At 45.1% G+C, this 12,500-nt stretch overlaps 1 protein-coding gene and 1 long non-coding RNA gene across 2 annotated transcripts in view; both read right to left on the reverse strand.

Moving 5' to 3' along the window:
- LOC135111436 (titin-like) overlaps positions 1 to 12,500 on the reverse strand; it is a 119,251-nt gene that overhangs the window by 53,366 nt on the left and 53,385 nt on the right.
- Positions 1,436 to 5,597, reverse strand: LOC135111415 (uncharacterized). Its single transcript, XR_010273734.1, has 2 exons — positions 3,545 to 5,597; positions 1,436 to 3,186 (listed from the first exon to the last, which is right to left on the reverse strand). It is a non-coding gene; the product is annotated as an uncharacterized LOC135111415 (long non-coding RNA).

The following is a 12,500-nucleotide window of genomic DNA, read 5'->3' on the forward strand; positions in this document are numbered from 1 at the left end:
TGATTAGCGTGGCGCGGTGGTCGTGTTTATTTACCAGGTAAGTGTTTGGGAAGTATGCGTTCACCAACCCTCATTTTTATCCCTTGCAATTTGTTAGCCGCTTATTGTATTTTATTCTGTTTACTTATCTAATTATTTCTACTTTTTTTAACTTACGTTATTTCATATTTATTATTGTTGGTGTCACTGCTGCTGTTGTTTTGTGAGGAAGAAATCAAATGTAAAGCTCCCAGTCTTTGCAAAGGATTTTGGAAGCAAGTCTCCATCTCGCCTCCATCACTTGCTATTTATGATTCTTTCTTTATTTTTTTTTTTCTTTCTTGGCATAACACAATATAAAACAAAGAATCAAGTCTCCAGCTCTAATCTTCGTCTGCAGCAAAGAAACAGCAGAAGGAATGTCTGCACCAGCGTGGCGGCGCGGGAGAGGCTGGACTTGTTCCACGCTTCACAGCCCCTTCAACAATACTTCAATTAGCAGACAACACTGTGTATCATAACGTGTCATAGGTGGCAGATGTAGTAACGGCAACATTTATCAAGAAAAGGAATTCTGTTTTTGAATGTTACTAACAGCGTGCCGCATGAGAGGGAAAAGTCAACTCTCATGTCTGATGAACACAACACAAAAGTGCAGCACGTCGTCCTGCGATAAGATTGGAAATAAATTCAAAAATTAGTACTCGGCATTACGGCATAACAATGAACTCTGCTTCTGCGTGCTGCTGTCACTATATACGTACACAGTTTGTGCAAAACGACAACAACTGTTTTACAGCCTGAACATAAACAATGCAATACTCGTAAATTACTACAAGTGGCACCAACTCATGACTGGCTGCCAAGTTTCCATACTGATTGCAATCCGTCAGCAAGCGGAGCAGCACAATGACAACAGCCAAGGCAGTCATTAAACACCAAAAAAGAGAACAAGACTTTTACATTAAGATAATACTGTAGCGTCATGTACCATCCTTCTTGGACGCTAAAAATAAACAAGTAATTTATTAATCACTTTCAACGAAACTGTGCGTCATTTAGTCTTCACACACCATACAGAAGATTCACAGAGTATGTACACACACACAACGCCTTCTTTCCACTCTTTAAAAACAACTTACGGAAAACTACAGTAAATCAGAGAACAAACTTCTCTCCCCACCAAGTTCACGCTTAATTACAGAAAACGAAAGTAGAAATTAAAGCAAAATTTCTTCAGAGTTATGTACGTATACTTTCCTCAGTAGCATTCCATTACTTTCTACATTACTGTATATCTTTTTTTTCTTTTCTTTGCGCCACACAACCTTATTGTTGCAGCAGCATTGACTTGTCTCTCTCGTCACTCATTATTTCCTACCACTAGACACTTTTTTTTTTTTTTTTTTTTTTTGCGCCATGTGACCTTTTCGTCAGGGCGCCATAACTTATTACATTTTTCTCCAGAGAGCCAGTTGACCATCTGGCAAGACGAGCAGCACCGCCACCACACCGACAGGGACCGCCACTTTGCTTCAACACTTCACACACCCTACACTCTCCCGTGAGCTAACCACTGCCTTGTCTACTCCCTGCAACAGCACACTGCCGCCTCCTTCTGTGTCATTTCAGCCCACCAACTTGAACGTTTTCAGCAGGAAGCGTCACCTTCAACATTTCCAAATTTATGGCAAAGTTGGGAAGGGGAAACTGATGCTGAAGTAAAGCACCACCTATTCTGAGAAATTCAGAATCCCGCTTGTGTCACTGGCGGAGGAAACTCTTTTTTTTTCTTGATAAGTAAACTTTTAAAGTCATTGCTTTCGCAAGTTTTACTTTACTGGTCTAAAGTAAACTCAACTGACTGACTATAAAATAAAAACAATATAATTATAATAACTGCAACAGAATTACGTACACAGTACACAATAAAATACATTAATAAAAAAAATTTTCTGAAGACGAGAACTTGAAACACATGAGAATGTTATTACACTCTTCTTGCCATCACCCTGAATTTCCCAGCCACCTTCGCCACTCATTTGCCTCATCGTAATCCAGCGAGTGCAGGGGAAGACACAGGAAAAAGCGGCACAACAAAAACGCCATAATCTTCGTGTGAGCATCACCAGCACAGCCTGGAGCTTGCTAACATGTTTAGAATCCCGGCTAACGACTTCTAAGCTTAACACAACTAGTACCGCGACATAACATTACTCTTAATTGCCATTTTGTCCTGAAACAAAAAAAATTGTGACCCGTTTTCCTTTGACATCTATTTTTCTTGGCTCACTTTTTTCGACTAATATTTTCATCATGCACAACATATGCAAATTTCACAGTGCTGAGCGTTGCCTAAGGAGTGTGTTTACGATGTTGCTTTATTTTCACCATCATTATTTAATACACGCAATGCACGACACATCACTCCTCTCGTGTTCTCGTACTTCTCGCGTCCTATCTCAACTACTCTTAACATATTCTTATGTAAGTAACCACATTTCAAACGTGTTTCCATCATACCAGTATCATCATTATTAAAAAAAAAAAAAATAAATCCTGGCCAGTGTGTGCCGAGCCTCCTGGTGCAGACGAGACGAGGCACCTCAACACCTGCAGATGTACTCACCGCCGCTAACATGACCGGTACTCTGGCTGGCTATTTATTTAATGGCTTGTCTGCTACTGCCCAGGCAAAGCCACAGCTTCCTCCTTTCACCTCATTACCACACCAGCCACACCACCTCATTACCATCTACACGAGTCTCACCATCAGGTTCCTTACGTTACCTTGTGACCACACCACCCGCATCTGCTTGCGTATGTTGCCCCATTACCACACCAGGCTTCTCTTCATCTGAAGGGCATGCTCAATTCCAAGGAGTGGGAATTAACAAATGCTTTCTGCAAATATTTACTTTATTGATAAAATCACACCACATCTCAACTCGTTACTGCAACATTTTTTATTCTTCAACAGTAATGTCCTTTGCCCACACACTATACTGTTCTTCCCCACACACAAAAGTAACACGAGTGGCGCCTGTCACGATGGCCCGCTGATCCTGGTCCGTCGCCTCACCAACACCTCCCAGTCATTCTGGTTCACTCACGGTACACAGCAATGTTTCTGCAGAATATCTCGTGTCTTCCCTCTTACTGATCTCCTCTCTGGTTTCAAACTACATTTACGGTATTTCCAGTGTGCTGTGGTAGGATTAATTAATTATAGTGTTCCGTAGACTGCAGCACACCCATCACCCATACCAGTGTCACATAATTCTGACCACGAACTGTACAATCACATCTTTAAATCCCCATTCGCAATTCACAAGACCACATTTCTGTTCGTCACTTTTGCCTTCACAAGTCTCCTCACAGTTCACAACACCTCTCACACACGCGCAAACTGGACTTAGTATCACAGTAATGTAGTCACTACAGTATAAGGATACCGAGTCCAGTTTTTTTTTTTTTTTCTTTTTTTGCATCACTTCCAAACTCGCTGATAGTTTCCCCGGCAGCCATTCCGTCACCCTCTGCGGCCACAGCCGCACCCACACACCAGGCACAGATCCCCGTCAGTTCGCGGCGAGACACAACGACACAGCGAAACGCGGCCGGTGTCAGGATGGAGCACCGGGGCGGCACACCTTTCCCTCAGCGCGAAGGTTACCAAGTGTAACGGAGCGGCGGTAGCGAGCTGGTGGCGGCAGCGACTCCACCTTACCCATGCTACGGTTGCCAGGTCTCGCAATGCTGATGTGTGCACGGCGCGGTCCCAAACACCCCACCACCTCCACCACCACCGCCACCTTGCCAGCCACGAGCATGAACAATGAGAATGCAAGCCTCGTTTTATCAACTTCCATATTAGGACGACAAGTGTATGTGGATCTGCCTCTACCTGCCCCTCCCTCCCTCCCTCCCTTCCTCTCTCTCACTCCTCACCTCTGCTTCTCTCACACGCTCTCCCTTCTCACACGGAACACCCACTCACCCACCCACCCACTACCCTCTCCCTCCCTCCCGACTCGTCCTTCACACACTGCGACAGTAAACAAATCGATCACAGAGGAACATTCAAGAGCTGAAATCACGGCGGCATACCTACGTGCAGCGCGCACACACACACACACACACACACACACACACACACACACACACACACACAGCAGTTACTAGGGGAAATTGTGCGTGCCAGAAATATCCCTCCGTGAATTTAGAGAAGCGTGTAATTCACAAGTATTTGCAGACAGAATATTGTGGCTAGTGACTCCGACCTTATCTTGTAAAAATCTAATATGATAAGAAACACACACACACACACACACACACACACACACACACACACACACACACACACACACACACACACAATACCTTTGTGTATAAATTTAACCTGATATCGGAGCTGAACATCACAGAAAGCAACACTTATACCCGCACAGGGAAACCAGAACACACACACACACACACACACACACACACACACACACACACACACACACGATTTTGCCGGGCGTGGGAGAGTCTGTGCTAATTTCATGTAACTATTACCGTGTGTGTGTGTGTGTGTGTGTGTGTGTGTGTGTGTGTGTGAATCTCAATGACGTTACATGACGGCTTAGAAACAGAACAGTGGTGGTGGTGGTGGTGGCGGAGTTGGCATTACGAGTTGCTGCTCCAATAGCAACAGCGGTTGTGATGGTGGCGTTGGTGATGGTGGTGGCAGCAGAGCGTCGGTGTGGCAGGCCAGGCGAGTCACATTCCACCTGGAGCAGCAGCAGCAGCAGCAGCAGCCCCGCACTCCACGTTCCACCAACAATCAATAGGCCCCACCAGCACACCTGCCGTGCCTCGCCACACACACAACTCCTCCGCGTTTGTTCAACCCAGCCACGGCCGCCGCGTCCCTCACTCTGCCTCACTCCCCCTCTGTCTTCTCCCTGCCGCCGCAACCACCACCCACTCAGCCTAACATGCAGCCACCAGCTTAGGAAATCTGTGACATGTGGATACAGAGAAAGGAAAGGGAGTGGTACAGCAGCTGCCTCTGACGTAACACACACACACACACACACACACACACACACACACACAGAGAGAGAGAGGATGACGCACATGTAGGTGTTCACGTTCGCCGGGCCTGGCTGCCTTGCCTACAAGCACACATCCTGTCCCTGCTGATTCCTGCATAGTGACGTGCGCAGTTAATGCACACTGGCTTGTCTCTCCTTATCCATCCTTCTGCTGTTCCAACCTCCCACACGTCCCTCCTCTTCCTTTCTCCTTTCCAGTCTATTCTCTCTCTCTCTCTCTCTCTCTCTCTCTCTCTCTCTCTCTCTCTCTCTCTCTCTCTCTCTCTCTCTCTCGTCAGCATCACGATGTACCTTTACTCTTTTCTCTTTATCTCATGACTCCTACACCTTTCCAGTCTCCTCGTCGTCCTACGTCTCTCTATCCTTCAGTACCTTTCGCCCTGTCTCTCCCGACCCATCCACCCTTCCCGTCTCTCTCTCTCTCTCTCTCTCTCTCTCTCTCTCTCTCTCTCTCTCTCTCTCTCTCTCTCTCTCTCTCCTTACCTTTCTCCATTCCCACCATCCCCCAGGCACACCTGTCACTGCTTTACTACCACCACCACCACCACCACCACCAGATGGAATCCTCCCTTTCATCCTCCAGTTCTAAACAAACGAATTCAATTTTTCGTTTCTTAGCTTCTCTGGGGTGCACGATTCTCTCTCTCTCTCTCTCTCTCTCTCTCTCTCTCTCTCTCTCTCTCTCTCTCTCTCTCTCTCTCTCTCTCTCAAACTGTGCTCGTGCATTCCCATCCGCGTGGAGGTCAGTGAACAATGAACGACGCAGAATGTATTGTCTCCTCGCTCTTCGAACATCAATTGCCGAAGCCCCACGTGTTCCCTACAAACTGCGCTGGAGGTCGCCGGGAGAGGCCACACCACCACCAAGGCGCGGCGGGACACACCTATATAGCCATCGCAACCTTATACAAATTCCACACGAGAAGCTGAGGTGCGGTGCGTGATGTCTCGCCGTCCAAGTCAATGTTTTCAGTGCCGTAACTCTCAAGCTTTGCAGGAGAAATACAGGGTAAGGTAATGGTGGGTAATGCGACATGGGAAAGAGTAGGGAGCACCACATTTGAGCTTGGGGAGAGTCCAGTTGTCGTTGAAGTCGTGTGTCGGGCACGTGCAGGGCTGAGGGATGGGATGTCCACGAGGGAGGGAGGGTTAGGGAAGGGGGGTGGGGAACACATGCACGCACGCCAGCCAGGTGTTGGGACGCGGCAGGGGCTGGAGTATAAGGGTTTGATGACATAAACTTGTGAACGCATGTTGGCAATATGGGCAGGGAACAGGGTCATTATTATCCCCATCAGTGGTGGTGGTGATGGTGGTGGCGGTGGTGGTGATGGTGCCTACGTACTGGTTTACAGCTTCGCGCGTGTGTGTGTGTGTATGTGTTTGTGTGATTCACCCACCCACGGCCTTGAGTATCACGCGCTGGGTTCGTGACGGTCAGCCATTACCCTCCCGCAGTGAGGTTACAGCTCATGCAGTCTCATCTATGGGCGAGACAGACTTGTCACACACCACACACTCGTACATTAGTGAAAATATTGAACGTGTGTGTGTGTGTGTGTGTGTGTGTGTGTGTGTGTGTGTGTGTGTGTGTGTGTGTGTGTGTGTGTGTGTGTGTGTGTGTGTGTGTGTGTGTGTGTGTGTGTGTCAGTCTTCCACATGCACAACGGATTTAACCTTGTCAGTACGTAAAACAGGCGAGGGAGAAGCGTCAGTCATGGAGGGAGAAAATAGGTTTATGGGGGCGACCTGCACACACACACACACACACACACACACACACACACACACACACACACACACACACACACACACACACACACACACACAGGCTCTGATCTTCAGGTAGCACACGCGCTGCCCCCACACGGCGCCCAAGTCACGTTCACACCAACAATTATCGTCTGGGAAATCCACAGGCAGGAAATTGTACGTTATCTAACTTTTCTTTTTTCACGGTCATTTTCCGTAACGGCCACAGGCTCGCCCTCGGGCCTGGCGGGTCGTCCGTTGTCCCGGGGCTGTAATTATGCAAAATCCTTAAAACAGTTGACTGACACTTCACCTTCAAGCCAGCTCAACTCAACCCCGCCGCGCCGCCTCCTGCTTCTGCTTTGTTCCTTCTTCTATCAAGGTCTTCAGGAGGACGCGGCCAGCTCTCGCCTTTCCTCATTTTACATATCCCACTTTGTATACTGTACTTGTATATCTTGTATCTCTTAATCTTAATTAATATATTGTAGCTCATTAAATTTCTTACTGTAGATGATGTTGCTAATCATATAACCTTACAAGGGCCGCCACGTGTAGTTTACCTGTTCTTTCTTCCTTTCTGTGTGCCAGCAGTGTCAAGCTATCGATGACATGGAGTGTGTTGTGCCGCCGTTGTGTACACCCTTGTAGTGGCGTAATTTAGACGACGTTGTTAGAATCAGTTCGTATTTTTCAACAAAGAAAAGAATTTCTAAAGGGTTAAGCTATGAGAGGAACGCCAGGGATCGAACCCACGACGACATTTTGAAGGTACTAACACGGCACTTCACCCATCGAGCCGTAACGATCACCTTGACCTAAGAGTTCAATCGACCTTGACTGGCCGGCTACAACGGCACTGAATTATCCAAGTCACGCGAGGCAAGCAGGTAATAAGTACAGTGCCATTTTAACCAGTGGGCAACGTGCGATGAATGTGCGGCTCCTCATGAGACCAGAGCAAGGGTCCCTGAATTACCACTCGCCACTGACCTCAGCACGCAGCCGCGCTCTCCCTCCCTTAACAGCGAAATAACAACCTTTGCCTTTCAGGAGGAACTAGAGCGTGGGTGGCGGACAACGAGCAGTGAAACACGCTGGTGGAAGTGACGACATGGATTTGCTATAGTGCACTCAGGCGGCGGGGCGGCTGCTCCAGTCTCATCATCATCATCGTCATTTAACTTAACTGTTCAGCTGCAAAATAAGGTCTCCCGTGCTAGTTAAGGGAGGTTGTTAAGCCAGACATCACGCTAACCTCAGGACTTGAGATGTCTTGGGAGGGCGAGGCGTGTACCTGCAATGTAACAAAAGACAAAACGCAACTTGTCTCCTTGTGAAGTGTCTTACGCCTCGCCGAATGCCGCCAAACAATGGCCGTGCAGCGCCCGGCACCGAGTCTTGCAGCACAGCCCAACACGTGACGGCGTGAGCACTGACGCAGCCACGCCAGACAGACACCATCTTGCCAGCGGCAGTGATATCACACACACACACACACACACACACACACACACACACACACACACACACACACACACACACACACACACACACACAAATATATAAATAAATAAATGAATAAAATAAAATAAATAAAACAAATAAAAATATATAAATAAATAAAATAAATAAATAAATATAAAAATACAAGGCTGAATGCCTGAGTTATCTATTTATTTATTTAGAGCACCACAATAAAAATACATGGCTAAAATAGCAATACAAAAAAAAAAAAAAACACCAACAGACAAGAATAAATAAGTAGCAAGGGTGTCTTGACTCGTGCTCCAGTGAGTGACAATAAGCACCGCCTCGGGGGAGGGGGTGGGTGGCCGAGGGAGGCGGCACCATTGCGGCCAGAATGAGATATTATTATGCGAAAAGTTTCCTATAATGAGTCTTGTTTGGGGGAACGCACGAGTACAATGACACACAACGACCTGCCAGACCACCGCGGCTGTCACTCACTCACTCACACACCAAGGAAACACCAGGCGCGCTGTGGCATGGCGTGGTCGTTTCTGCCCAGTATGCTCACTACAAATGAACGCTCCCCAGTGTGATGTACGGAGAGCTGCGAGTGATGAGTAGTGTGTAATTATGCGAGCTTATTAAGGATGAATGTTTCCTTCTCTGTTGTCATTCTGAACAACCGAGGAAAAAGGTGACCTAATCTTTTCCCCCTCCCCCAAAGCCTCTCAGCTGCAGGATGAGCAATAATACATGAGTGATGCTATAATATCACTAAAGAGTTATATATTTTTTTCCTTTGCTGATACTGTAAGGTCCTACGGCAATGGCTGTCAATCCTCCCTTTCCTTAAAAAACTTGAATCTCAGACCCTCACCTTCCCTCAGCCACAGCAAAAAAAAGTCTCTCATTTTGAAAAGGTAAATAAACCAATAACTGATAATAAATAATACCACGGACGTAACCATTATTAAAGCGAAGGACTCGTGACTTCAATATGAATAACCCATGAGGCTTTGGTGGCAACACTTCCTGCCCTGCCCGTCACACGCCCACACGCGTCCACAACACGCCGGTAACGCTGCTGCAGGAAGGAATGTGCACCGCCAAAGTCAATGGTGGAAAAAAAAAAAGTTGAATATATTTACAATGAATCTTCAGGGGAGTGATTCATTCATTCATTCATTCATTCATTCATTCATTTATTTATTTATTTTTTTTTTTCATATCGATCAGCATCGCATCAACACCTGGCGTGTGTTGTTTAGTATTTTCTCACAGAAAAAAAAAAGTGTCACAATCATGCTGAAGTTGAACATTTATTTAAATCTTTTGATATTTCATTTATTTTTTTCATTCATTTACATATTCACCAATTAATTTACAATTATTTATTTATCTTACTTATTCTGTTATTTTATTTTATTTTCACTATTTTTTTATTTTGTTTGTTTCTATTTATTTTATTTTTTGTTATTTTATATATTTATTTATTGATTCATTATTATATATAGTATTGATCTATTTATCTATATATTTACCTTATTCAATAATATTTCATCTATCTATTTATAATTTCATTTATTAATTTCTATCTTTCACCTCTGCTCGCGAGCGCGAGCACGCGCGCTGCAATCATGTGTGTGTGTGTGTGTGTGTGTGTGTGTGTGTGTGTGTGTGTGTGTGTGTGTGTGTGTGTGTGTGTGTGTGTGTGTGTGTGTGTGTGTGTGTGTGTGTGCCTTCACTACAGTAGCCTCCTCCATCTGCCTCGCGCTACGCAGATTCCACTTGTACTCAGTGCCTGCCTTGGACTCGCCTGACACACTTTCCTACCTTACAATGATGCTGTATACTTCACGTCCAATAACTTCACTTTCCTTCCACCTTGACCTCACCTCTCTCTCTCTCTCTCTCTCTCTCTCTCTCTCTCTCTCTCTCTCTCTCTCTCTCTCTCTCTCTCTCTCTCTCTCTCTCTCTCTCTCTCTCTCTCTCTCTATATATATATATATATATATATATATATATATATATATATATATATATATATATATATATATATATATATATTTATTTATTTATTTATTTATTTATTTATTTCCATATATTTAACACTATAGACTCCTCATTTCATTAGCCACCCACCAAAACACACACACACACACACACACACACACACACACACACACACACACACACACACACACACACACACACACACACACACACTCCTAGGGTGCCCACTGCTAAGAGACACGTTGATAGCAGTGGCAGTGGTGAGGGTCAGAGAAGAAGAGGAAGGGAATGGGAAAAAATAAACGGGGGGATAAAATAAAGATCAAAGGTAGAGAGAAGTAGAGGGGACGGAAAGTGTGGGAAAGTGAGAGAGAAAATGGAAGAAAAGGGAAGGGAGAGGAAAAGGAGGAAAGAAGAGGGCAAGACAGGTGAGGAGGGAAGAGGGGCAGGAGGGAAGGAGGGGAGGAGTGTAATGCATGAAACCACATGGGAATTAAAGCCTCGATTGTATACTACCACGTCTCTCTCTCTCTCTCTCTCTCTCTCTCTCTCTCTCTCTCTCTCTCTCTCTCTCTCTCTCTAATCCCCTTATGTTGTTGTTGTCGTTGTTGTTGTTGTCGGCGCGGAATTCCACACAGCCTAATGCGCTCTGATGGACGCGAACACACCACCACTTTTTTTTTATTATTATCATTATTATTATCATTAGTATTATTGTGAAAGGCAGACAATAGAATAGTTCCTGGTGGAGTAATGAACGCCTGGCCACACCGCACTCTTTGTTTATGTCCTGGGTAAAAAAAAGATAAATAAATAAATAAAAAAATAAAATAAAAAGTGAAAATAACAATGTTCCCTTTGCCCTTATGAGAGAGAGAGAGAGAGAGAGAGAGAGAGAGAGAGAGAGAGAGAGAGAGAGAGAGAGAGAGAGAGAGAGAGAGAGAGAGAGAGAGAGAGAGTTATTACCTAATTGTATTTTAACACGTGTGGGAATTTTACTAATACTATTTCAAAATCTTTCTTTTTCTTTTTTTTATTTAACAGGTGTGTGTGTGTGTGTGTGTGTGTGTGTGTGTGTGTGTGTGTGTGTGTGTGTGTGTGTGTGTGTGTGTGTGTGTGTGTGTGTGTGTGTGTGTGTGTGTGTGTGTGTGTGTTTGTCTGTCTGGATATGTATTAATGTAACAGCAAATGAAAAAAAAAAAAAAAAAAGGTTGACCTCTTCCCCACCCACGTAAACACACCGTTTCCGCAAAGCTGGCAGTAATGAAGCAGCATTCATCAAACCTTCTATTCAAGCGATATTTCTTCCTGCACTGAAATTATAAACTCGTGTTCTTAAACCCTTTCACTTTTCATTGAAACGATTCTTAAAAAAAAAAAAAAAAACAATTACACTATAGGCGAATTCTTACGTTTTTTTTTTTTCCCACAATGTGTAGAATCATTATTAAAACCACTAGAATAAAAAAAAAAAAAAGATACCCTTAAAACAATGATCTCCACTAGAATCCGATGAAAGAAAAAGATACAACATCGAAACGTTTAAGAATGCAAGAATACAAGCCAATATACGTAATATATATAAAGAATTACAGCTGCGTGGGGAGACGGTAAGAGAGCAAGGGGTCGTGTGACAAACAGGGAAGCAGGACCAAACTACTGACTGGGGCGTCCGAATGTGGAACTAAAGGGCGTGAAAGGCGACTGAGATGAGCTTTACTGGAGGAGGAGGAGGAGGAAGAGGAGGAAGGGGGAGGAGGAGGAGGAGGAGGAGGAGGAGGAGGAGGAGGAGGAGGAGGAGGAGGAGGAGGAGGAGGAGAGCAGAATAGCGACAAGAAAGAAAAGTTTCAAGTTAAAAAAAATGGACAGAATCTGAGAGAGAGAGAGAGAGAGAGAGAGAGAGAGAGAGAGAGAGAGAGAGAGAGAGAGAGAGAGAGAGAGAGAGAGAGAGAGAGAGAGAGAGAGAGAGAGAGAGAGAGAGAGAGAGAGAGAGAGAGAGAGGCGTCAAAACACTAGACACAACGAGAGACTTGATGAGACGAACAGCTTTTGCCTTTGCCACTTTAACAAGAAAACTTGCATATATGGGCATGCACTCTGGTTACACACACACACACACACACACACACACACACACACACACACACACACACACACACACACACACACACACACTTTACT

The sequence above is a fragment of the Scylla paramamosain genome, chromosome 2 (genome assembly GCF_035594125.1).
Source record: "Scylla paramamosain isolate STU-SP2022 chromosome 2, ASM3559412v1, whole genome shotgun sequence".
Taxonomy (NCBI): domain Eukaryota; kingdom Metazoa; phylum Arthropoda; class Malacostraca; order Decapoda; family Portunidae; genus Scylla; species Scylla paramamosain.